Source organism: Lagopus muta, chromosome 15, assembly GCF_023343835.1.
Source record: "Lagopus muta isolate bLagMut1 chromosome 15, bLagMut1 primary, whole genome shotgun sequence".
NCBI lineage: Eukaryota > Metazoa > Chordata > Aves > Galliformes > Phasianidae > Lagopus > Lagopus muta.
The window spans coordinates 11,058,175-11,084,404 of record NC_064447.1 but is presented as its reverse complement, the minus strand read 5'-3'; the positions used below and the strand labels follow the sequence as shown (position 1 = coordinate 11,084,404).

Here is a 26,230-nt window from a genome sequence, read left to right as displayed (position 1 = left end):
ACAGAACAGAGTGGCATATGAACAAATATTTACGAATTTAACCAGAACAGCTGAATTAAATTTAAAGCAAGTGACCAAACTCTCTTCTTCTTATAAACCTTCAGCTAAAAGGCTCAGCCTGGCTGGCAGAGCTGCACGGCGCAGGAGCTGTGGAGGCACTGCTGGCAACACAGCTTGGACTAACACTGGGAGACAGTTGATTTTTTTCATTGGCCATCCAAAGAAAACATAATTTTGTTTTGGGTCAAACAAGAGATTTTCCTTTAATTTGAGGAAGATTAAAAAACATCCAAATCAAACTTGGAAGAAGCACATGTTTTGCGATCCAACCGTTTCATCTTCAGGATGGCTGCGACCCAGCCTTTAAATCCAACCTTCTCCCCTGGCAGGAAAACCATCTGGCTGCACAGCATCCTCCCTCCCTCTGCCACACGGCCCCACCAGCCTTGCCCTGCTCCAGTTGCACAACCAGAGCACTGAGACATCCTTTAGGGTGCGTTACCTTCTTTTAACAAAGAAATGGACAATCAATGAATATACACCACAATTAGCCGCTGTCTGATTGAGTTCTCCTCAGCTCTCCGCCTTTTCTCTGCTCAGAGACACACGTAGGCAGCAGAGTGCTTTTGATCACCTATCAGACAAACAGGATGGAGACCAAAGCTTCCAAGGAAGCTGCCCCTAGGAGGGTGCCAAATGTTGACTTGTTTGTGTTTGTGCTCACTGGAGATGCCCCACAGCTTGTGCTTTCATCTCAGGAATTAAGGGCCTCTCGTGCAGCTTACCAGACAGGATACTTCTGCACGTTGCAGGGCACGGGGCTGTAGGAAGGGGAGAGCCAAGCACCCCAAAGTGTCACAGACCCTCCCTCCCTTTTCATTCACCACTCAGGTTGTTCCAAGATCAAAAATGCTGGATGGCTGTGCACACCAAGGGTTAAAAGCAGCTGCTGCAGCCCTGCTACAGAGCCACTTTCACATGCCAGCAACAAAGATTTAACAGCTTTTTGCCAGAAGGGTTGGCAGGCTCTCCAGCCAGGAGCCTGCAATTCTCAACTACTTAACTCCAGGAGCCTCTTTCGCTGCCGAATTAGATGTCTGCCCACAGCAGATGGTGCTGCTCGGGGTTTGGTACCAAGCCCTCCCCTTTGCCTTTTGCCATTACCACCACTCTCCCTTCCAATGCCGTGGTTATTTAAAAACAACGCCTTCCCTCGAGCTGCTGCTGTTTGCCCAACAGTCGTCTCCTACACCTGGGAAAAAGGATTCCTTGACAGACAAAGAGGAAGGGAACAGGCACAGCACTTTGAGTCCCGACCCCAGCTGGGCACCCCCATGCCAGGTACAGCTCCCGACCCCGCTGTCTCCTCCCAGTTTGAGATGGGACAGATGTGAGGATGCACGAGTTGCTACCGGAGCTCCACACAACTCCCCTCCCTGCTCGCCCAGCACAATGGCCCATTGTTTGTGGGTACAGCAGATCCCATTGGATCCCTGTGCACAAAAGCCCGTGGTTCAGGCAGAGGGAGCTGCTCAAACGCCATAACCACAGTCACAGCCGTCGCCTGAGAGCAGCAGAACAACCTCCTGCATTTTTATGCTTCCTTGAATCAAACCTGCTTGGCCGATGGAAGGTTTTGCACCTCTCACGCAGTAACAATTCCGATCTCGACAGAACTTGCACAGAGGGTTCTTTTATTTCAGAAGCAGCTTTTTGCTCGATAAGGAAACGTACTCCGCCATTTCCATATTAATGAACCTAAACACACAGTAGGATGGCTGATTTTCTGCAGCCGCCCTACGTTATCTCTATTGTATAACCTTGGCACCAAGACAGGCTACCACACAACAAGACAGCTCTAAGCCCACACAGAGGGGGAATGCATCCTTCCCAGCCCCTGCAGCTTCCACACCCACCCCAAACCCAAAAGGCCGCCCCGCTTCTCCTTCAGTGCCTGGAGAGCAGCATGCAATGCTGGAAAGCCCATTTTACTTGGGTTTTAGCAGTGTTTCAGTTCAATTCCTCGTGAATCCACTGCATTTCTCCTGCAGTTCCCAGGTACAGATATACAGCAGATATACAGATATATATACAGATATACAGCCCATGCTTCAGGTTTGGAGGAGCCTTGGCACTGGGAACCATGCACGGATGCAGGAGATTAAGCATCTCCTGCCTGCTGCATCTGCCCCAGCCTGGCAGGCAGCCTGGGACAGCCCACAGGGCACTGGGCCGGGACAGCAAAGGGGGGGATGTGATGGAGGGGGTGTTCCGTGGCTCTGTAATCTCCTCACTGTGCAGCTGTTAGAGGCAGAGCTCCATTTCCTCTTGCCGGCCGCCAGGAAGCAGCCGGGATTAACACAAACACGTTTGGGTTCAGGAGCATCCTTTGTTCTCTGGGTCAGCAGCTTTCTGTGCTCGGGGCAGCACGAGCTTCGGGCATTGCAACCTTTGAAGGCCCTTCTTAATTCCCCCTGCACCTCATGAAGGCGGAAGGAAGCGCCTTGTAGGAATGGACCTTCCTCAGCACTTCCACGGCTCCTCGCACCGCAGACGCTGCAGTTTTAAAACACAGCCCAAACTTATTTTCTTTATGACTCCACCCTCCGCTAAAAATAACCCTGTGAGCTCCAGCCCACGTATGGGGGAAGAAAGCCTTGAGCCCTCAGCATCCCCCCAGACCCACACTGCTGCCAACCTGGCCGTGCTGCATGGATGGAAACAGAGGATGCAAACAGATCAGGGGCTGTTTGCACGGCCCACAGCATTCCTGAGTGCCTGCTGCTCCTGGAGGAGTTCACACGAAACCATTTACTGACTGAGCAAAATGCAAAGAGGGGCGGCTAAGAAATAAAAACACGAGAACATCTCAGTGTAACCAACAGGCAGCACACGGGGCTGTCATCGCCGCCCTGCAGCTCGCAGCGGTGTCTCTGAGCAGAGCCCAGTACTTCCTTAACTCTCCATATGCTGCTAATTAAATCCTCCTGCTGCTGCCCTGCAGGGTCCCTCCCAGCCCCCATGGATGGACACAGGGGATGCTGCTGGCTGGGCTCCCTGCTGCGAGCCAAGGGGAGGCGAAGTGCATCGCAGCCCCTCGACGCTCGCTGAGACCCAGATCGATTCCCCGCTCCTTCCTTCTCTTAGAGACACAATGGAGCAGGGCTAACCTCAAACCAGCCAAGTTTTACTCCAAACCAGATGTGAATGCAATAGGCTCAGAATAGCAACTCCATACTGTGCTGGTTTAATTAAAGGGCAGCAGCTCCCAACCAGACAAGCTAATGGGAAAGCATGGAGAAGCACACAGCCTTCCTCCCCACTGAGTGCCCACTGCACTGCCCTCATCTGAAAACGGGTGCAGAAGTGGCTAAACGAGAGCACAGCAGGCACTAATAAGCTGTTGTGAGCAAGCTCCTGCAGGGCTCTTCCAGGGATTTCCTATACATTAGGCTGGGATAGAGAGGATACAACCCAGCCCAAGATGATCCACTGAGGAGAGAGCCAGCTTTATGGGTGTACAAAGAGAAGGGACCGCAGCTCTGCAGGCAGTGCTGGCACTGCTCCCAAATGTACAAAAGCCGTGCGGTGTGGCAGGATGGGCGAGCAGTGATGAAGCAGTTGTTAGAGGAAATCAATGCGGGGTGGTTTCCTTCTCCTCCTCCTCCCCCCAAAGCACCGTTCCTCGGGCAGCGCTGCCGCTCAGTGGCTGCTGCTCACACGGCAGCACTGGGAGAAGCCCAGGGACGCAGGTCTGCCTGCCTTGCACAGCCCTGGTTTATTGCAGCACGAGAAATACAGCAGAGATGCAAGCCTTGCACTAGTCTACTAGTCTCTACGAATGTGCCAGAGGGCAGACATAAACGGAGCGCTGTGGGTGATGGGGAGTCCAAAGCTGGATAAGGAAAATCCACATTTATACCCTACACACGTCAGCTGTGTTGCATAAAGCTCTTACAGCCACATATCAAACGACGCTACCAGAAGTGACAGATCCAGCCAATATTCTTGTTAAACTGAGCATGTCAAACCCCCACCTTCGAGACACTGCAGACACGTGGTGCCTTCCTGCTTCCAGCAATGCACACGGAGGGTGAGGATGCCTGTAGGACGCAGGCAGCTTCTGAGGTCGGTGCCATCCAAGTCAGTGCTTGGCAACTCCTGCCCTGCACCTGCCTGAGGCGGCGGCACACTCACATCTGCCTTATCTACAATTTAGAATCATAATGGTTGGAAAAGATCTACCCAGGATGGCCAACCCCAACCCATCCCACCATGACACCAAGCCAGTTCCCTTTGGAACACCTCTGGTGCCCCACCACTCCCTGGGCAGCAATGCCAGTGCCTGAACACTCATCCAGAAAAGAAACGTGTCCCTAACATCCAACCTGAACCTTTGTCGGTGCAACTCAAGGCCATTCCCTCTCATCCTACATTTCCCAAAACATCCATCGGAAACCCAAGCAAGCTTTGTCTCCCCCAGAGCTCAGCTTCAAAGGCCAGATTAGCAGCGGTTTAGCTGTGGTGGTCAGGCACTCAGAACAGAAATATCTGCAGCTTCACACAGGACGTGCTGTTCTGCACCAGCATCACAGTGCTGGTCACAGGGGAAACAGCTACACGAGAACCTGCTTGCCTACCAGAACACACTCAGGACAAGAGGAACAGCCCTTCTGTTGGTGTTTTCATTTCATCTTTAAAAAATCTGGAAGAATTCTGGCAGTGCAGGTAGGGGAGCCAAGCCCTCGGTCGCTTTATGAAGGTGGGTTAAACACAAACCTCATGCTGAAGATGGTGTTGAAATCAGCATACCTGAATGCACACCGCTCTGTCCTAGGGCAGGAAGGTAGAGAAACTCAGCCCATGTGATTGGAGCCCTGTGTGTAGCTGTTCACCACAGGTTGTAGACCTGCAGGACTGACTGCAGATAACAGCCATACCCCCTTCCTGGCCACAGTCAATAATTAAATACCAGCGGATGGGTTCAAAGCTCTCAGTGCTGACCCTCCTGCATCGCCCCTGCTGCAGATTGCCTCTCTCCATTTGGCAGAGGAGATCTCAGAGGTTATCTGTTTAATCCTATACACGGCCTTGCACATAATGGGATGCTGCTTCCAACAGCTTGTGCTCTAAATCACGAAATCTAGCAGGGCTAAGTAATAGCAGGGAGAGTAGCTGTGGGGTTGGTGGAACAATGGGACAGGGATGCATTCAGCTGTGCAGACAAACAGCTGGCTGAAAAGGACAACTCCAGGGGTTGCACCCAAAGATAATACCATGGTTAAGGCGTTAGGATGGTAGCACCTTATCTTACTTGCAGTGCTATCTGCTAACGAAGCATTGTAACACTGCAAGGAGGAACAATCACTGAAGTTAATTTTGAAACTTCCCTCTTCCAGCACCCCATGACAAAGCAATCCCCCACCTTGCCCCATGCACATCCCCACCCAGCACTGCACAGACCACCTCTCCCAGCCCTGCTGCCCGTCTTCCTCGCTGCTCTCCCCCACCATGTTTCAAAATGGAGCCTCAAGAACTGCAAGGCCAGCTCGTTTTACCAGGGAAATTAACCTTGAAGGAGAGAAAGCCCCACCAGTACGGCGCTCCTAGCTTTAAGCTAGTCATAATAATAATAAGAAAAATAATAAGACGATACAGAGAACCAGCAAGGATAAAGAACTACAGGAAAACAAGAGCAAAATGCTCCCTGATGTCTCAGAAGTTTGGGTGACTTTTTTTTTTTTGCTTTCATGTCTGCATGGCACAGAGCTCTCTCTGATCCATTCCTTTCCATACAAGCTGCATGCTGGCACTAACAGAGGAGGACACACAGGCCCTGAATTTAGGTGGTACGACACACAGGGCATAACAGACAGCCCTACAGCACTGGCAGCCATAGCACTCACAGCAGTGAAGCAGAGCAGCCTTCTGACCTGCACAACTCCATCTTCCAACTTCTTCACCATGGCAGCGAATCACCCGCAGCCCATCTGCCACGCTACAATAAATTGGTGGTAAAAGCAAAGGCTGAACCCAGCACAGCCTGCAAGGCTTCGTAAAACCCAAAGCACAGAGCAGAGCAGCACAGGGACAGGCCATACCAGGCTGCCTCCACAGCACTATGCAAATGCCTGCTAAATGAGAAAAACAGACGTCAAGCAAATGAGCATGCACCACAACAAAGCCCAGCAAAGCATTAAGGTCTAATCAGGGAAATGGATGTGCAAGCAGCTGACCAGTTCCTCTTTCAGAGCCTTCAGATGTCATTTTCACTTGCCCTTGTGCCTAAAGCGCCCACCCCAAACAGCTGGGCTTGTTCCCCATTGGTGCAGAGGTGGTAAGGAAGCCCCAGAACTAAAGCCTCAGCATGGCTTTCCAGTCTCTGTGACAGCCATGTGCTGCTCCAGGGCTTTGGGAGATGCAGCATGCCTCACCTGCGGGAGCAGGGCACTGGACAGGAGCTGCTGCCAAGGATATTTAAATCTGATCATCTCTTTGGACTCACATTTTTTAATAGTCAAGGAAAAATCCCTGGGTTTGGAATAATAGGGGGACTGCCTTGGGCCTGCATAAAGTAACGCTAAGCTGAGTTAGCTAAAAGAAAAGCTGGTAATGCTTCCCCACAGCCATGTGAGACCAGGGAAGAGTTGGGAAAATGAGCCCAAGACTGAGCTCTGCAACCCCAACACGTGCAGAGTTCAGTGTCACTCTGAGGAAGACTCAGCTGAACAGAAGTGAGAAGGGAAGAGAGAGCTGCAGCACTCCTTGTTGTGAAATCCCAAGTAAAGCACTTCCCTTTCTGTATGCTTACAAACACTGATCAGAAACACCGGTTCCCCTCTTCTCCCCTGCTTCACTGCACCACTGCAGCAGTTTAATTAAATGCACTGATTGATTATTTGCACGGCCCGACTGCTCCATGAAGCAGAGATGTTGCAAGCCTGCTTTCTGTTAAAGACAAAAAAATGTGCAAGCTGCCTCATCTCCAGGGATCTGCTTGAGAAACAGCAGTAAATCCCGAGCAGCAGCAGTGGCAATTTCTGCCACAACCCAACCACACCAGCAAAATCAACCAGCATATTTCACATTGCACCATCACTCTAGGTCAGGTTTCCATGGAAGGGTCCTGGCTTGTCCAGCAGGAAAGCAGCTCCCACTGCCCTGCAGATGGACTGAGCACCACTGCTGCTGCTGCTGGGATGGGCTCTGCTGTGCTGTGCCCTCAGAGGGTAACCCAGCACCGACACAACCACAGCGTGGGACACTGAGAGATGAAATCAATGCATTTGGCAGCACAAATGAAGTATTTAGAAACAGGACTGGTTGTGACCATCTCCCTACAGCCCCAGAGCAGTTTACAGATTCTGTTCTCTTTTTCCTTGGATCCCTATTGTATAGTTAAGGGGAAAAAAAAATGCACTCACAAACACACCATTGTTAAAACAGAGCCAAAGAATGTACATTTGCTACTGAAAACCATTTCCAAGTTGCTTCACCATCACAGGGGGAAGCATTTAGCTCCTACAGACCAGCTGGCAACCACAAGGATGAGGTTTTCCATGTGAACAACCCTTCCTGCAGCCAGCTGGGAAGGCATCCAGCCCCGAGACACCTTTCTGGGAGCTGTTATCTGCCATTCAACGTGGGACCTGCAATGTGCTGAGATACGTGAGCCCACATCCGCTGCTGCTGCCTTGGATACCCACCTCACTTGTTCAGAGATGCACATAGGGATGACACAACCTGTTGGGCCAGGTGAGAACAGCCCTCCTGCTGCCTGCTGGGGGAATGAGTTCACTTACCAGGTTCCATCTTGCTTAGGTCTGCAGCCACTGGAAGAGAAGGAGCTCATCAACAGCCCTGGGAACTGGCTCTCCCAGCCAGGTAGCCTTTTGTCTCCCGGCTTCAGAGTTCAGGGGTTGAATAAGAACTGAAACTACAGCAGCAGCCAAGGTGTTTCACTGAGAAGAAACAAGAGCTGCACCACTTTAAAATGGAGCAGTTGAAACAACTGCCAAATAAACCATTTGCATTTGAGTCGTGAAATGGGATACGAGGCACTTTGTAGCGAGAAACAGGAGATTCACTTCATTAGAGAAATACTTTCAAGGCTCAAATTTATCAAACCGTTCATGGCCACAGATGATTTGTAAAAGACATTATTGGCTGAGAAAGTTGGCTTTTGGCTCACCAGCACCATCTGCGATTACCACCCAGAGGGACGTCACCTCTCAGCTAAGGAGTGAAGCCAATGCCCACGGCCTGCACAAAGACCACATTAAATTTGGTATGAAACAGCTCCTCAGAGGCCAGGAATAAAACTATTGAGATGTCCATAGAAGGCCAAGACACCTCATTTGGTGCAAAACACTGCTTGTAACTGTCACAAAGAGGGTATTGTCTTCATATCTAGATTCAATCAGAGTTACCTAGGCTCAATCAGACCACTGTGGCTGGGCAGATAAACTTTACCCCATGAAACTGAGGGTAGTCAGGATTCCTAATTGCTGTCTTGAGCAACCAGGCCAAAGCTTAAGTGCACTCCTCAAGCAAACAAACCCAGCACCTCTGGGTAGATGTCGTAACTGGGTTTATTTTAGCCCAGAATGTGCTGTGTTGCAAATCCCATCTCCACCCAGCGGGAGCGGGCAAAGCCATCCCCTTCCCTGCCCGTATCCCCCTCTGACCCAGGATTGTACCGGGAGGGGAAACCAGCACTGCTGGCCATAAAAGGAAAAGACCCAATCTGTCACATATCTACAGAGGAGAGTCAGCGAGGAGGAACTTCAGCCACTTCCTTAAAACAACGGAAACACCACAGGCCACCACCGTCACTGCAAGGATTGAAGGGTTTTCCCCACTTCCCACAGGGATGCACACGGACAAGGACAGCAGAGAAGCACAGCTGGCTGCTCGAAGGGAGACAAAAGAGCAGGAAAACAAAAGGAACAGCAGCAAAGAGGCAGTGAGGACACCTGGGATGCACAACAAGGACACTTAGGATGCACATCAGGAGAGCACTGAACACCTCCTTCCTGATTGTGCATCTCTGGAAAACAACATTGAACAAGCTGAGAATTTCATCCAAATCAGGAACATGTTTGCCCTCTTAGTTAGGGCATGTTTGTGTTTGCTTTGCAAGCCCACGTTTCTTCCACCTGATATCGGCCTGAATTCCTGAGCTTAAAGGGGATTTGATTTAGAAATAGTTTGGGGTTTTGGTTTTTTTTTTTTTTAAATAAGAAGGCAAAGCAGCATCTTCTTACCTTTACACCATGCAAGACAAGCACGTGTTAACCTGCCTACACAAAATGAAGGCTACATGGCTGGGCTGTGCACTGCATTTCAGACATACCCAGAAGCTGACGGCACAATTCCACGTTTTGTTCAGCACTGGTTTCACTTTCAGAATCGTCTCAAACAATGCAGCAGGAGTTGGGTGAAAGCCAAAAAACTGATTCTGAATCCAGAAGAAAAAAGGAGCCCAAGCTTCAGTTTGTCAAGTCCTATTAGCTGAGCTAATATCAACATGATGGCATTCGGGGAGAAAAAGCAGTGAGAAGACTCCAAGACATCCACACTTTGTGGGGGAGGCTGCCAGCATTGCAAGAACAACACAGCTGAAGCTTTGTATGAGAAAGGCATTTGGAGAGAAAGGGAAAGCAGCACTGCTTCATTCTCAGTGCCTCAGAGCTTCTTCCCTACCGTGGTTCCCATGACTGAGGGGCAGCACAGCCTCCCACAGCAGGTGCTGCATCTCCTCTCATCGTCTTCTGCCCCAAAACTCCACAAAACTTTTGTCACCTGGGCCTGCTAAAAATAAGCCCTTAAAAAGCCCTGTTATTTTTACACAGTCACAAGAATCACTGGATTGCTTCTAATTATCCCATCCTTCCTCGGAATTTCTATTTGTGCTTAACAAGACACAACAGGCTGCCTCACCAGTGCAATCAGCTTCTTGATTACAGGCAGCTGGATAACTTTAGTCTCTCCTCGTGAACAATCTGGGGAGAACAACAGCTACAAGCAGCCAGTGCTAACGTGTTCCTTGGGGTCCATGTTACAGAGGGACAAGCTTACAGCCAGGTGCCAGAGCTAAGTGGAAACATGCCTTGTAGCAGCCATGATAAAAAATACAGCTGGAGCTGGACTCAGTGATCCTCATGGGTCCCTTCCAACTCAGGATATTCTATGATTCTTAATAAGAACGCACTCCACCTACACAGGATCAACGAGGAGATTCCTAAAGAGCCCCCAGAGCAGAACTGGGTCCGTTGGTGTTGCCTGTCCTTCCCATACATAACAGCCCAGCAGCTTCCCACAGACACTGACTTTCCCTCCAGACAGTGGCAACATGGAGGAATCTGCTCCAGGCACAACAGCAGTATAAATAGCAAACCATCTGCACTGTGCTGGTGTACCAGCCTGGCAGCTGGAGCCTTGCTGGTAAACATGCTATCAGAATGTGCACATTCTCACAGTATCACTGATGTTGTAAGTCAGCAGAGAATTATTACTGCAACTCATTACTACATGTCCAGAAATTTGCATGGAAAACTTGCTGGATGCTTACTCATATGATGGGTGGCTCCTGCACAATATCCCTAATGCTCCCAATGCCCCAAAGGGAAGAACATTTCCAGAACTGATCCCTGCAGCCCCACATCCTTCTCCTAAGCCCGCAGATGGAACTCACCCTATTTCCAATGCTGCCATTTCACACCACCCTTCTCCTTTGAAAACCCTGATGCTGCACTCAGGGAGCCACCCCTTGTGATGGATGCTGTGGCAATACGCACATCTGGGTGCTGGGATGATGCTGCCTCCCACCTCTCCTGGGCACCACCTGCCTGTGGCCACGCAGACGGCTCCTGGGACATGCATACAGCCAGATCCCCTCCTTTCTACCATTGCAATTATGTCAAGTTTCTCCATTCAGGCAAACAAGAGAGCTTACAAGGCATTTTTGTACTATTTTCAGTGATACCTGTTGAAATAAAGAGACTGGTTTGCAACAAGTCTGAGCAATGCAAGAAAGATTACAGCAGGTGTAGGGTTATTGTTGGTGGTTAGGGGTTTTTTTTGTTTTTATTTTGTTTTTTGGAAAGACAGCTTAAGAAAAAGGAAGATTTCTTGAGGAAGAGCAGATGGAAGAGCAGGGCTCTGGAGCCCTCTAATGGCAGCTTGCTGTCAGCTTCCCTGACAGAACCCCACGCACACACCCATAGCAGCCCTTTGTAGACGAGGGTGTAGTGCTGTTAGGACAGGCTGGGAAAGGATATAATCTAGCTGTGGCTGAATTTTGATAACACAAGTGTTTAAAGGAGAGCCAGAGCACGCTCCCAGCTGCCTCACTGCTCCTGATGCGTGCATGAAGGCAATCCTCATGTCTAAGAGAGATACAGAAAGCAAAAAAGCTACACATGAGCAGCACTGAGGCAATTCCAACACCTCCTGCTGCAGTGCTGACCACCTCAGGCTGCTTAATGGACTGGTTTTGCACCAACTCCATCTCAGCAGAGCCACAGAGCTGCCAGCAGCGGCTGGAAGCTGAGCACAGCACTGAAAGGGTTACAGCAATTCAACAGCAAGGAAATATTTATGGAGGGAAGATGCTGAGCTGTGCATGTTTCCAGGCAGGAGATGGTTTTAATTTACCTCTTGCAAAGGCTGTGATTATTTGCTGCTGCTTTTTCTTGACAGCAACGCCTGGAGGCTCACTTGCTCCCTCTGCTGTCACAGCTCAGCAGCCCATTCAGAACAAAACCAAACAGAACTACAAGGAACCCTCCCTTTGGGCACCCCAGCCTTGTTACCAGCTGTGCTGTCCCGGGAGAAGAAAGCCCCACCTCGTTGGTCCACTTGCATCACTCCCTGAGGTCCAGAAACCCACAGAGCCCCAGAGAAATAAAGAAACCAGTCTTCACTGCAACTAAAACCATCGCCTCCCAGCTCACGCTGCCTCCCCAGGCATTTAATGCTAAAAAGACACCTCATACATTCCTCTCCAGCCTTTCAGCCTCGACTTCTTTGCTTTGCCTTTGTATTTATTCCCCAGGTAACAATGACTGGATGATAGAATGGCCTTAAGTTGCATCAAGGGAGGTTGAGGTTGGCTATCAGGAAACATTTCTTCTCAGAGAGAGCAGAGATGCACTGGCACTGCTGCCCAGGGAGCGGTGGGGTCACCGTCCCTGGAGGTGTTTGAGAGAAGTGAGGATGTGACCAGTGGGCACGGTGGGATGGGGTGGGATTAGGATCTGAGAGGGCTTTTCCAACCTCCATGATTCTATGATCCCTTTACAACCAAGCTGCAGTTGGATGCTGGCACAGCACCGAAACAACCAGCCTGGCAAGATCCCTCTGGGCCCACACGAGCCAGGTCTGCAGGCTTCACACTCCTGGATGAACAAAGTACTTGAAAGTAACCACAAATATCTGCCTCGATTTCCTGTTAATCACACTGTGACACAGCTATTAGGATCACTGAAGCGCTGGTTGATAAGCAGTGGAGTGTGGTGCTGGCGTGGAGCAGGGGATGATGGCGACATTTCACTGATGTGGATGCCTTGGTGACCCCCACTAATCCGCTTGGAAAAGTTACTGGGAGGGAAAAAAGAGATTCTTAAAATACAAAGCAGAAGGTGGAGTGCTGCTATGTGCACAGGCATCTGTAGGTGATGCTAAGTGGAAAGCTGCAAACAAAAGTACAGAGCAGAACCCAGCACGGGACCTCCCTGCACCAGCTCATAGCAGGAAAACAACAGACCCCAGCTAAAGCCATAACCTTTCCCCACGTATATACATGCAGAAATGACTACCCGTGGCATGTAACAACAGCTGCTTAAAGCAACACGCTCAAAAGAAGGCTGTTCTGCAGAGTTCAAGCCTGAAGTGGAGGCACAGCCATTATCTACAGCCCTTTTCATAGAGATCTCTGATTTCTGAGCATCAACACGCTGCTGGCTTTTTAGCAGCAAAATGACTGTGACTGAGAGCGCAGTGTCTTCTGCTAGAAGCTGCTGAGACTGTATTGTTTCCAGCACAGCAAAGGACACAAGCAAGACCCCATGGACAGGGCAGGCATTCTGCACCACTGGTGGCACTTGGTCTCAGAGCTCCCCACACACCTTCTCCCTGAGTTTGTCCCGACGCTCTTCCATCACACAGGTTCCAAGACCTCTCCTGTGGCAGCACTAATTAACATGCTGTAAGGTCCCCAGGAGAGCACTGCCTATGGAATCCAGGCTCCCACCTTCTGCAGTCCTTGGCTGTCACCCAGCCTCGTCTGTTCACAGCTAGGCTGCCTCAGCTTGGACAACCTGAGAAGCAGCTAGAAGGAGTGAGGCTACAGATTTTAATGGTGCTAAAGCCATTGGTTTCAATCCAGAACAAAACCAAGAGTGAGCATCAAACCAGGGCATCATATAACACCATTTTCTCCCTTATCAAAAGTTCCATTTACAGCTAAGTTTAACATTTCCCTTTTTCCTCCCTAACCAAGGTATCCAACTCGATCCAAAGACAACTGGCTGGCTCCAAGCACAGGTTCACCCCAACTCAGTGCTGCCTCACTGCTACCTGCTGTGTACATCTCTGATGGTGCTCATGCACAGCCTCACCAGTGACCTCACAGTATTTCTCTTGAAACACTTGGCTTCAGCAACTTACTGGCAGGCAGCATTTCTACATCTCACAGAATGCTTTCTATAGTTTAAGAGTCTTCTAGCTTCCTGTCATTCTTAACTAAGAATCTGAACAAAGAGGTGTAATTAAAGCCACTACACAAAGAAAGAAAGATCTGCTTCCTCTGGCTCCATAACCCCAGCATGCAAGACCAAGGGCTCCAGCAGCTTTCCTGCTAATTAAGCTGCTTTCTTCCACTTCTCCATGGTGATGTGCTGTGCTTCAGTGTGGCTGCCCAGCTAGATTTTAAGGACAGCACCTTAAAGAGACCTTAGAAGGCAGAGCACAGGGCCTGAGGTACTCCAGGCATAACCAGGCAGGCGCTCTGAACAAAAAGCAGCCTGGAGGAAAGCAGACACACAGATCGTGGGAATTCTGCATCTTCCCAACAAATATTTGTAATGAGCCCATGTGGGAGACAAGTGAGAGAATGCGGGTCTGTTCTGGTGCACTGCACAACTTGCTGCATACAAGCACCTCCAACCAGAGCATTGAATAAATACCTTTCAGTTCTGCATACCCAGACCAGTGAAGCCAGCTTCCCCCCTGCAGCTCCCCAGTGCCTTTGGACTCTGTGGCACAGGGGCTGCATATCCAGCCTGAAAAACAACCAGAACATGAGGAACGGTGCAGAGCAGCAGGGCAGCACGTGGTATGGGCACACTGATAGTCACAGTCCTTCCACTGCTAGTTTCTGGGCACCAACAGATACCACTGCTACAACAAAACAAAGTGAAGAACAACACTCAGTATCACAGTAACAACATCTGAACCGTGTCTGGCCACAGCAACTCCCCACGTATGACAGGATCCAGGTGAAGGACAACATCCCCTATCTAACAGCCACATCATTCAGCTTTCAGGGCTCACAGGAGGGAATGGCAGAGCTCAGAGCCCCAACTAATGCACAGCAGCTTCTGCAGCTCTGGCCATCCCACTGCTCACCCCAGCCCTATCCCAACAGGATGCTCCAGCTGCCCTCGTGATGGATCTGAGCCAGCTGCAATTGGAGAGCACGTGTGTGCACTCACACATGGCCATGCACAGCTACTGAAGCCCAGTCGTATTCCTCCTTTTTGAGTTGCACACGCTGGGAGTGAGATATCTGATTTCACACAGCACCTTTTAATTTATCTACTTACAGAGGTAACGCATAACGAAGGCAACTCAAGTGTCACTGCGATAAGAGCTCCAAATGCAGATGCAGAAGATGATGAACCCAGTTCACACATCTGGGGAGCACCTGGGGCTCCCACCCAGCCCCCAAGAGCATCACCTGCATTTCCCCATGTAATCAGTGATTGGAGCAGGAAAGGCCACCTTGAGAGCAGTTTCTGAGTGCCAGTTTCTGAGCTCTGGGTCAGTTGTGCCTCTATGAGCAGAGCTTTGCTTTCAGAGGAGCGGCTCAGACAGCTGCACTCGGTCTCCAGCGCAGAGCAGGGTTTAGTCTGGCAGATGGAGATGCTCAGCAAAACTCATTAATCTGTTATCACTTTCACCCACCCACAAAAATCCCAGTGGTCTGAAGTCATGGTTTTCTGACACAGATCTCCAAATCTATAGCTCGTACAACAGCTGCAACCAGAACCAAGTTCCAGGAAGGAAAAAAAAATAAAGCTTCATTTAATTACACAGGTCAGAGTTGATCGAGATGGGGATCTCACAGAAAGACAAAGTTACCTCTGGGAGCATCTGAACGGGTTGGCTGTGGTACTCTTTGCTCTGCACACATAAACCACACCGCAGAGGGCCCAGCAAAACACTCTCCAGGAGCCTTCCTTGAAAAACAGCCCAGGTCTCGAGTGCAGGCACAGCACAAAAACAAGTCCCATTCACATAACCTCATCTCACCGCCCTCTGCACAGCCCCAAACACGGGAAGGGTGAAAGCCAGGGCTCAAAACAACAGCAGAGCTGCAGAAGTTGGCAAGCTGCTGCTCCGAGCGAGTTGGTGTGGTGCCTATCTCCATATCTAGAAAGGTTCTATGTGCTCATTCCGGGAGGCCAAGGGAAACTAAATATAGCAGCAGGAGCCAACTGCTGGCAAACAAAGGGGCACGGGATGCAGCTACCTGAACTCCGTCCTGCTCCGACTGCCGCAACCCGTTCCCTTGTTTGGGGAGAGCTCTGGGACTGCACTCGGAGGGATAACTGCACACACAAACCTTAGGATGGAGCTATCACAGTAACACCAAAGGCTCACCAGGGGATCAGCTCTTTCAGGCCGTTTGTATTTTTCCCCCCACTTTGACATCTGCTCGCATATAGGTAGAAGCATCCTCACTTCACATGCTGGGAGCCAAGGACAGCCTCCAGTATTCTCAGCAGAAGAGCAGAGACATGTCCAAGAGCATCTGCTTTGCTTTAACCTCCGCCCTTCAAGGAGGGCCCAGAAAGGGAACAGCTTCCAGCTGCAGCAGGATCTGCTGGTTTGTGTGGGGCTGGGCATCACGGGGAGGCTTTCAGTACAGAAGAGGCCTTGGGGAGAGATGCTCACCTCCATGTCTGAATGGCACCTCTGCCACTAGCGGCTCACAGCGCTGCGTTTTCAGCAGCAGCCCCAAAGACAGACCCCAATTTCAACAGGGCTTTGAGATGTAGCTTCAAGACATGCATACTTCCAACAGAAAAAGGAAGTCAAAGCAGCCCCTTTTGAATAAAAATAAATAGAGCAATAAAAGCATTATCTTGTTGGCAAAAAACAGGTTACAGCATTCGGCTTTACGGGAAGTCAGTCAGTGGGGTTGGAAGGCAAACTGACTTCTCACTGTCTAGAAAAATGCTGCTCTTTACTTTTTTGTATTGTTTTTAATACAAGATTTGTTTTTAAAAGCTGTAGGATCTCAAAACAGTGCCAAGTGTGCTTTGCTTCTGACCTCTCACTGCTTCCCTGTGTGCCCTGGGAGGTCCCAGCAGCCAAAACCTGACCGATGCCATCTCCCCATTTATATCTCATCCGCCCTCCTGCCACATCCCAATGGTCAGACCCACAGACCTGTGGGGATGGCAGAGGCAGTGCCCTCCCAGCTCTCAGATGAAAACCCTCCCTAAGCCTCCCACCCCCTATTTGCCCCTTTTAAAGCTGCTGTGAGGCAGCTGAGCAGCTAATGGGTGGTTGCAGGCGCAGGGCTGGCTGCAGGATGCAGCTCCCCCCACCTCGTATTTCAGCACTGATTTATGACAAGTGGACTCACGTTTCCATTAACTGCAGCTCTCTTGTTTGACCCCTCTGCTTCGAGAGGCGGACTCGGCATTAAACTCCCATCAGCTTTCAGTCCTGCTGACCTCAGCCCCAAAACACGCAGTGATGTTTTACATCAGCCCAGCACATTCCATTAATGCTCCCCCAGCTCAGGACCAGCAGCTGCTCTGCTCGCACCGGCAGGGGCAAAGACACCATTAAGCATCACCTCTGCTCCAAAACCCAGCCTGCAGTTACTGGCTGTGGCTGGAGGTTTCCAAGGCCAGGCTGGATGGGCTCTGGGTAAGCCTGATCTGGCTGGGGGCGAATGATCTTTGAGGTCCCTTCCAACCATTCTAGCATCCCAGGATTCTTACTGGGGAAGCCCAAAAGCTCTTAAATACCTCTTTGTGTAGGGGCTGCTCTCTTGGCACTGCCATGTACCAGCTGCTCACAGTGAGTTCCCACCACCTCAAGGAGGTGCTGCTATAAAAATCCCAAATGTTTTTAAAGAATCACAGCACCATTAAGGTTGGAAAGCACCACTGAAATCACCAAGTCCAACTGTCAACTCATCCCCACCATGACACCAAACCACGTCCCTCAGTGCCACGTCTGGAACACCTCCAGGGAACCCCCACTCCCCAGGCAGCAGTGCCAGTGCCTGAACACCCTTTCTGAGAAGACATCTTTCCTAGCAGCCAACCTTTGGCAGCTTACACCTCCAAAAGGAGCTAAGCTGTGGCAGAACTCCCATTACACGTTACTCCCTTTGTTCCAGCATTAGATGTGCATTAAATTAACCCCAACTCAACCCCACTGGTGGTGACTGCAGCGGCAGCTATTAGGGTGGGAAGAGAAAACACTTGCATGCACTCAGCCTTCTGTAACACGCTGGGGATGAGTGACACAATTTGCAGAAACCCTCCAAGGTGGCAGCAGCTCTCAGATCAGCCAATTCCATCACCAAGTTCAAACACTGACTTAAAGCGTTTTCTCATCTAATCCCCTTTCAACCAAAGATGAGAAAAATGAGCAGAAGAGGAAGAAGCTGGCACAGAGTGAGATGATTCAAATTGCTCCTTTCCAGTTCCTCAATTCACCTGTTAGGGGGCTGCCATAGCTGGGAATTTCAGTCTCTGGAGCAATTAAAGGAAATTAAATTCAAGGAATGAGGCTTTATGCACTCAAAGCTTCATTAACCCCATCACCTTTTAATTAAATACGTGAGCATGAAATTTTGGGTAGAGGAAGCATTTGCCTTCCTGACACTGCTCAATTTTAAAGGCAAGTCAGTACTCACCTCCTACAGAAGAACTGGGGTCGCAAACTTTGGACCTCTCCAGCTCCACAACAGTTACATTAAAAACGTGCTAGGAATTACTGGAACGGAGCGCAGCCCCACCACCTGAACCACGAACCAGGATCCAACCCTACGTGTCGGTTCATCTGGGAGAAAAATAAAGTTGGCCAGCCCCATCAAGGGAGATGCTTCAGGTTGGGAGGGACCTTAAAGATCATCCAGCTCCAACTGTGGGCTGGCTGCCCCCCACCAGGCTGCCGACAGCCCATCCGTGGCCTCGGGCAGCTCCAGGGATGGGCATCCACTGCGCTGGGAGCAGAGCCAGCGCCTCACCGCCCTCTGAGCGAAGGATTTCTTCTTAACATCCAACCTAAATTTTCCCTCTTCCAGTCTACAGCCATGTCCAGCAAGACCAGAGCCATGGAGAAGGAAGCAATATGAAATCCCCTCCCTGGTCTCCAAGTGGCTCTGAAAGGAGCTTGCCACCTTATGCTGGCTGCCTTGCCAAGCCACGCACCTCATGCCCACTGGGTATGCTTATACACTCCCCCCACATGTGAGCACAGGCAACAGTAATAGATCAGACTTCAACTGTTTGTCTTTTCCCCCTTCTCTTTTTTTTAAAGCACCTTTTGGGGAAGAGGAACTGCCTTCTTTTGCCAGCACACACTGCTTGTATCTGCATTTTAGTGCTGACCTTCGTATTTCAGCTCTTTTAACTGTTTCAGAGAGGACAGCAATGAAAGCAAGCATTTGAAGAGATTGCTTTCTTCAAAACCATCACATTCCATAACAGCCATACATCGTGCAGCCTGTGACACTTCCCTTTCCACGTGCACCCCATGACACACAAACATTTGCAGCAATGCCTCCAAGGGATGCCACAGCCCTGAGCCGACGCTCTGCCCAATGGAGTGAAAAAGCACAGCCCCATTAACCAGCAGCAGGACGGACAGGCAATTCCTTATGCTTACAGCAGCCCGTTATTTGCAGGTTAATTGCTGCACATCCAAAATAATGTTCTCGTTCTGATTTCATAGCAGCCATATTCTTTTATATGGAGCATGGAGAGCTGCTTGCTGCTGTAGGATGCCCTTGGTACTACCAAGGACAATTTCAATGCATCGAGCGTGACAGGCTCTTGCTGAATGTGAAAATAAAACATCACTTATGCTTCCTCAGCCTTTGACACCAACAGAAGGGGCTTCATACTGCAGCCCTGCCAACAAAGAGCACACGGATGCTGTGGTGCTTGAAGCGTTCCCAGCACAACACAGCCCTGGAAATCTCAGCTCTGCAAACCCTTTGCTGTGTGCAAGATGGTCACCTCAAGTGCACGTAGCAGAGGAGTGAGGAGGACACATGGTGAGCACACACGGGTGTGCTGCAGCCAAGGGAGGCTGTTTCCAATGCAAACCTGCACACGCATGGAGTTCTGCTCTGCACTCCTGATACTATCATTTTACAATGACAGTATTTCCCAACCCAGTTTCTATCTTGTTCCACATTCCTCTGCTCCATGTAGTAATTAGTAATGCCAGCGTTCTGGCTGGATTGCTACAGCTCCATTAATAATGCAGGAGTAGTAAGGGAGAGAGAAGAAGAAAAGAGGCTTGAAGGTTAAAAGCAATAAGAGAATGCATTCTGGGGGGCAGCAGAAGGGAGGGAGGAGGAGGAAGAGGAGTGACAGCCTCCTGAGATTATCAGCTGCATACCTCCAAACCTACCATTCCTTTCAGGTGGAAACACTGGGTGAGTCAGTCATGCCTAACTAGGAGATAACATGTGAAATGCCAAATGACACACCGAGGAGATTTCTACTAAAGGAGAAGAAACCTTGTGTTTCACCTTCCCTTTCCCCTGGCAGCAATGCTGCCTCACCACTTGCTGTCTGCATTTCTCCGTTACTCACCATTCCAAAGCCAGAGGCTCTGGGCAGCCACTGATGACACGCACTGACGTTTCACCTCTCTGAGGGCGTTCTGCAGACATCAGCCCATATCTGCCCACTCACTGCCAGACCTTTAGTGCCCACAGTCGCACTGCTCGTGATGCACCTTCACCCTGTGGCTCTGCTGAAGCTTTTTATCTCATGTGCTCTGGACCTGAAATAGGTGCTGGATAGTGGTAGACAAGCCAGCATCCCCTCCTGCTTCTAAAGCCAGGGACTCTCTTGCAACACAGGGGGCAACTCCCCCAACAGCAATGGCTCCGTCCCCATAAGGCACCAAATGAAGCTGTCTTCCACTGGCTCAGCTGGAAGCTGCTCCCCACCTACACACAGCATAGAAATACAAGAAAGCTCTGTATCTGGTATTGATTCCTCAGCTGTTCATGCTGAGTGGAAGCGGGCCACAGAGGCTGCATTGCCTACTGCATGCCAGGCATCCAGCAGCTCATCTGGGGCTCGTTCTGCTCCAGCTCAGAACAGCAGCCTCTTCGGAAGGGCACTGCAAGCTGCAGTTTTCTTGAGGATTTGCACACTAACTTAAAGGTCATTCAGCAGGACTGACCAGCCATGCCATTTCTCCCCCAGTGTTTGGCATTTCCACTTCCCTTAGTGCCAGGCCTCCTGTTAGTATGTCTGAAACAAAACAACAGGTGCTGCTCCCATTAGCTGAGGCTGGAATCACATCGTTCTTCCCATGCATCCACGTATATCAGTTATTACTTCTCATCAGTACAGCTCTCTCTTTCAGCTCAGAGAATTATCTGCCAGCCCTCCAGCTCAAAGGACTGCCCAGGAGGATGGAATGCCAGCAGGCTTATTGGGATGAGCTCATGAAAGAGGGGCAAAGAAGGAGAAGGCTGAAAAGATCAGCTTCAGAGCTGCATGGCTTTGTCAAAGAGCCCATTCAAGTATCACTTCCTCTGCAGGGAGGAAGTGAGAAGGGCTGGAGGTCCTTCGACACAGCCAGCTTCCCCTCCACGACAATGATATAAAAGGGACCAGTGTTTGAAAAAAGAGGAAAGCAGGCCAGCCCTGAGCATGCTGTGACCAAATTAGGAAACAAACTCAATTGACAGCCTCCAAAATGGACATCAGCTGCAGCAGCACTGAGCTAGCCCAGGAAGTCTGATGACTGTGTCATCTGCTGAAACCTGTTTATGTGCAAACAGAAAGGAGAAGCAAAACATTTCCTCATGCTGCATAGCTCAGGCTATGGCATCTGGGTGCTCTGGCCCCAAGGAAGAGGCAATCATTCAGCCACCCTGCCACGGAGCTATGCAAAACCTCTGCTGCTGACTCATGGCCCTCCAAAGATTACTCTGCCCTCGAAGCACTACAGTACAGGACAAGGTGTGTGCAGAAAGCCTTGTTTCTGTTGGATTGGTATTTTCCTTTTTTTGTTGTTGTTTTTAGTGGTTAGCTGAAGCAGATGAAGCTGAGGTTAGAGATCAGTGATTACTATGAGAGGAATGTGAGGGGGAGGAAAGAGAGACGAAAGATGCAGCATTTCGAGTAAGGTCAGAACAATGTTTTTAAATTGGCTTTGAGAACAGCCTTTTTCCATCCCCTCCAACCTCCATTTCACCACAGCAGCAAAATGCTGACCCCACTGCGATGCTCTGCAAACACAGGTAGCACCGCGCAGGTTCTCACCCCAAACTCACCCCTGCTTTTGTAAGCGGCACTGGGGAGGGCAGCTCCCCTGGAGATGGACTCGATGAGCCTTGTGGGTCCCTTCCAACTCTGGATATTCTATGCCCTGTCCTAAGCTGACCCCGCAGACCCAGGGCAGCTCAGCACCACTGCTACCTGCTGTGACACAAGAGGCCAGGTTACTTCATGCTTAAAAATCAAACCAACCGAGCAACCCGAGCGCTCTGCTCCGTACAGAGGTTTAGGGTTTCTCCCTGTTAGTGATCATCTTACACTACTCCCTCTCTTCTTGTTGTTCTGCTTTGTGTCGACCTCCCTTTCTCTTTCAAAGGAACCAGGAGACAAAGGCCAAGTTCACAGCTCTGGCAGCGGGTCCCTGGGCCCTGCTCTGCCCCCAGCACAGTCTGCAGGTGGGGGCAGCCATGGGGCAGCTTCACATCTGCCATATTCTCACCTAAACAAGGGGCAAACAGGGCTGTGGGAGAGGGGTGAGATGCTGCCAGGTGCCATTATACAGCCAAGCTGAAGTTCCTAACCTACACAAAGCCAAGTCCAGCCTGTTACCTCTGGCCCTTTCCTTGGAGAAGGAATAAGGCTGTGAAGGAGAACAGCAGTGCCTCTTACGGACCTGGACGAGGTACTCACTGGCCAGGAAACAGCAGCAGAATTGCCTTTTCCCTGAATGGATATTGCTATATAAGGCAGAAATGAAGCACAGGAGTAAGCTTTGTTGCTTGAAATTGCACTGACTTACGCAGTCTATTTTTAAGAGACCACTTTGAGTTCTTGCTTTCAGCAGCTCTTTTCTTTGTCTCCTTTAAGAAATAGATACCCATTTACACTGACCTCTTTGTCAGGTCCACTTTCAAGTGGGGCTTTGCCCTCTCCTCTGTCAGACCCATTTATCACATGAAGCATTTCCAGATATTGCTGCATAAACAGACCTGACCTTGTAAAAGCAGCAGCACCTGAACTCCCGTGGTGGAACCTTCCAGGTGAACTGCTGGCACAGCACCTGCAGCCCACTGGCACGCATCCCAAAGGATGGTAGCAGGGATACAGACAAGGCAAGGACTGTCTCGGGTTCAGGAGACAACTTGGGTGCTGTTTCTTTCCCTAGAGGCTCCCTTTAGGGCAGGGGACAGCTGCTAATGCAGCAAGCAGGCATGCACCATGATGCTGGAAAGCAGCAAGAGCCCTCAGCACACAGCTTCCCCTGCAGCCCCCTACAAGGGTAGGGCACAGCCCAGCACGAGGCTTGGGATGAGGAGATCTCCTGATTCTCAGCACTCCCCATGCAACTTTGACCCTGCACACCCCAATGGGACGAAACACGTGGTCAGGCACGCGCACGCTTCCTGAGCGGGACTGTACTTTTAAGGCTTTGCTGCATCAGGAGCAGCCTCCTGTTATCTACCTTCCTTTAGGACTTGGCAATGAGGTCTGACAGGGCGTTACCTGCCGCCTGCAATCACCTCAGCACACTCAATCACCTTCGGCCTCGGTCTCTGCCTCTTGCCCATCCCTTTGGGAAGAGATACGGAGATGACGGGCGCTCCCACCGCAGCACAGCCGCCGATAGCATCGCCGCTCGCCCTGCAGGGCTCCTGCTGATGGCTTTCAATGTCCTTTTATGGAAGAAAAATGAATCGCCTGCCCAGCCACGAGTGCCTCCGAGCCGAGATGACAGACGGAAAGTTGCCATTTGTTGTGGTTTTGGCAGTGAGCGAGCAGAGCGCGTTCCCATGCGCGGCGCTCATTTAAAAAGGGCGCAGCAGAGGCACTGAGCTGGAGGAGAAAGCTGGGAGCTGTAGAGCTGTGGGTTTCCAGGCATGCGGAGCTGAGGGGGAGGATGGAAGAGTCCTGAAAAGAGCCCTGAGCTTTCTGCTGGATCACACAAGCTGGGGATGGGCTTACAGGCAAAGGCACACGCAGGCGTGAGCGCTCCATTCCCAAATCCCGCCAGTAAAAGCAGCAGCAACACCATGCTTCCATTTCTCCCCCATCCCCACAAATTCTGCTGAACCACATTCACACAGACAGGGGAGGAGGGGAAGTTAAACACAGGAGATGGGCCCTAAGGTCACTGCCACCAGGAAGAAGTGACAGGGGTTTGCCATAAACAAATGCCATCGTCAGCTCTGCTCTGCACTAAAGCTGCAGGGCTAAGCCGTCAGCAACAAGCAAATCCAACCAACCAGGCTTCAACCAGGCACTACAGACAGTAGTGATCAAAATGGCTGAACGGAGAGTGAGACAGGACCAGGGGGCCTCTGAAATGTTTGCAGCGCCGTCAGGAAGCAGAATGAGACAGCAGACTCCTAACAGCAGGGAAAACATGTTGCAAAGCAAGGAGAACCAAGTGATTCTCCACATGCAAATCCTACTCTGAGGCATTTGGGACAAGCTCAGTTGCCCCATAACACACCTGTAGCTGGATCCTAGGTGGCAGGGGTTGCCTTGTTTTGTGCCTCTGGATGAGGCACAGCCGCGTGCCTCGTCATTGCAACAGGTAGAGAGATCACAGAGCCTACAGCACACCCCATTAGCTGCTTTTGTAACCTTAGATCTGTTTTGCCATGATTTCTTATTTCAGCAAGAAATGCTGCTCTCACTGAAGTCACTGAGAACCATACAATGTGACTTATTAGCATGGGCTGTGGATGCAGCGTTAGCACCCTGCTAAGAAAAGCCATGTTCAGACACAGCTTGCTAGGCAGAGCTCCATACAAGCTTAAACCTGCCTCACTCCCAGCAGAAAATGAAGGTGAAGAGCAGCTGGATGCATCTGCTCCTAGCCAGCACCTTGCACTCAATTCTGAGAAATACCAGCAGCTTGAAAATAAGTCCTTAAAACATCACTCCTCTGTTCCGCAAATTAAAAGCGCACACAAAGACTGCTGTGCTCAGAGAGCCCAAGCCAGAGACACAGAGCTGATGGCAGGGATCCATCCCACATCTCCACTGACACCCACATCTCCAGCACAGCAGTTGGGACACCCAGCAGGCAAACTCATTCCCTAAGCACCGCCTCATTAGCAGGATGCAATGCAGAGCCCTGAGAACAGGAGAGGCAGCTGCCCCATCCCAGAGCAATGCAATTTAACACTCTGCAGCCATGTGTAATCGCCTCTTTGCATCCAGTCAGCAGACAACTCGGTTCAAATTAGCAAAAATCCTAAGGCACACAAAGGAGTTTTAAGGGAAAGTGCTGGAAATGCAAGTCCTTGTGATGCGGCTGTAGGTTTCAGCTTCGGGTTTTGAGCTCTCCAGCACCCAGAGGGCCAGCACTGCTTCATGCACACACAATTTCCATGGCAACAGCAGCTCTCACCTCTCCATCTAGGCTGGCTGAAAGCCCTGCAGTGCTTTGTGCTGAGACTGCAAAGAGGGGAGAGCCCTTCCCAGGCCACAGCACTGCACTGGGATGGCAGCGAGCAGCTGGGAACAAAAGCTTTGTCTTCCTGGACAATACAGGACGTTGGGAGGAGGGAGGCAGAGCAGAACTAAAGGGTTTCCTTTCCTGGTGGGAAACAGAACTTTTCCCATTGTGCAGAAGTGCACGCTCACTTCCCAGTGCTTCGGAAGTCAGCAAGCAATTCATGTCCTCCGTGGTTTTACCCAAGTGCCAGCTTTGCTACGTCGGAATGCAGGGAGGAGAAACACGCATGGTTAGCAATGAGAAATTCAGGGTAAGATGGAGGCTGACCAAACTGGCCAGCAAGCCTGCTGCTGCCGGGAACCTGCTCAGTGCACAAAGCCCTTCTGGGAACAGAGGGGCACTGAGCAAAACCTCAAAGCTCCAACAGGCCCTCGTGCCAGCTTGCTGAGTGACAGCTGCCTCCCTCCCTCCCACCACAGCTCAGACAAACACACAGTAGGTTTTATTCTCGGGTAGCTGGGGCAACAGCTCTCCTCGACTCACTAAGCTTCTCCTCCAACCTGCAGTTATAGTAATATTAAGATTCAAGCCCTGGCCACCTCAGAAAGAGCCCAACTTCCCCCGGCACAGCTGGAGCCTCAGCGGCCTCAGCAGATGGCATGGGCTCATCTGCATGCATCCATGGGCACCCACTGAGCTACAGACAGCGACCAGCAGCTCTGCCCATGGCTGAGGTTCTAACAGCTGAGTTCTGGTTCTTGCAAGGTGCCAGCGGGTCAAACTACAGGAGATGTAGGTGTGATGCACAACCTCTGCATGCCTACAGATCTTCCTCTGTTAAGCCCAACCCACATTCAGCCAGGAGTGCTTCCAGCTGGTTTCCATCACTTATTTTACAGTGCATCCATATCTGGCCCAAACACCCCATGCAAGATGTAAAGGAAAGCCAGAGCACGAACACAAACTCTCCAAGCAAGATGAAGGATCCAGGTGATGGAGCACAGAAACACAACAGGACCACCACCTGGTCCCCCTCTCCCCACCCTGTAAAAGCCTGGATGTTTCCAGAGGCACC

The 26,230-nt window shown here is 50.7% G+C and overlaps 1 protein-coding gene across 9 annotated transcripts in view; it reads right to left on the bottom strand.

The window, feature by feature from the left end:
- Positions 1–26,230, bottom strand: part of RNF216 (ring finger protein 216) — a 62,910-nt gene that overhangs the window by 12,799 nt on the left and 23,881 nt on the right. The window lies entirely within an intron of this gene.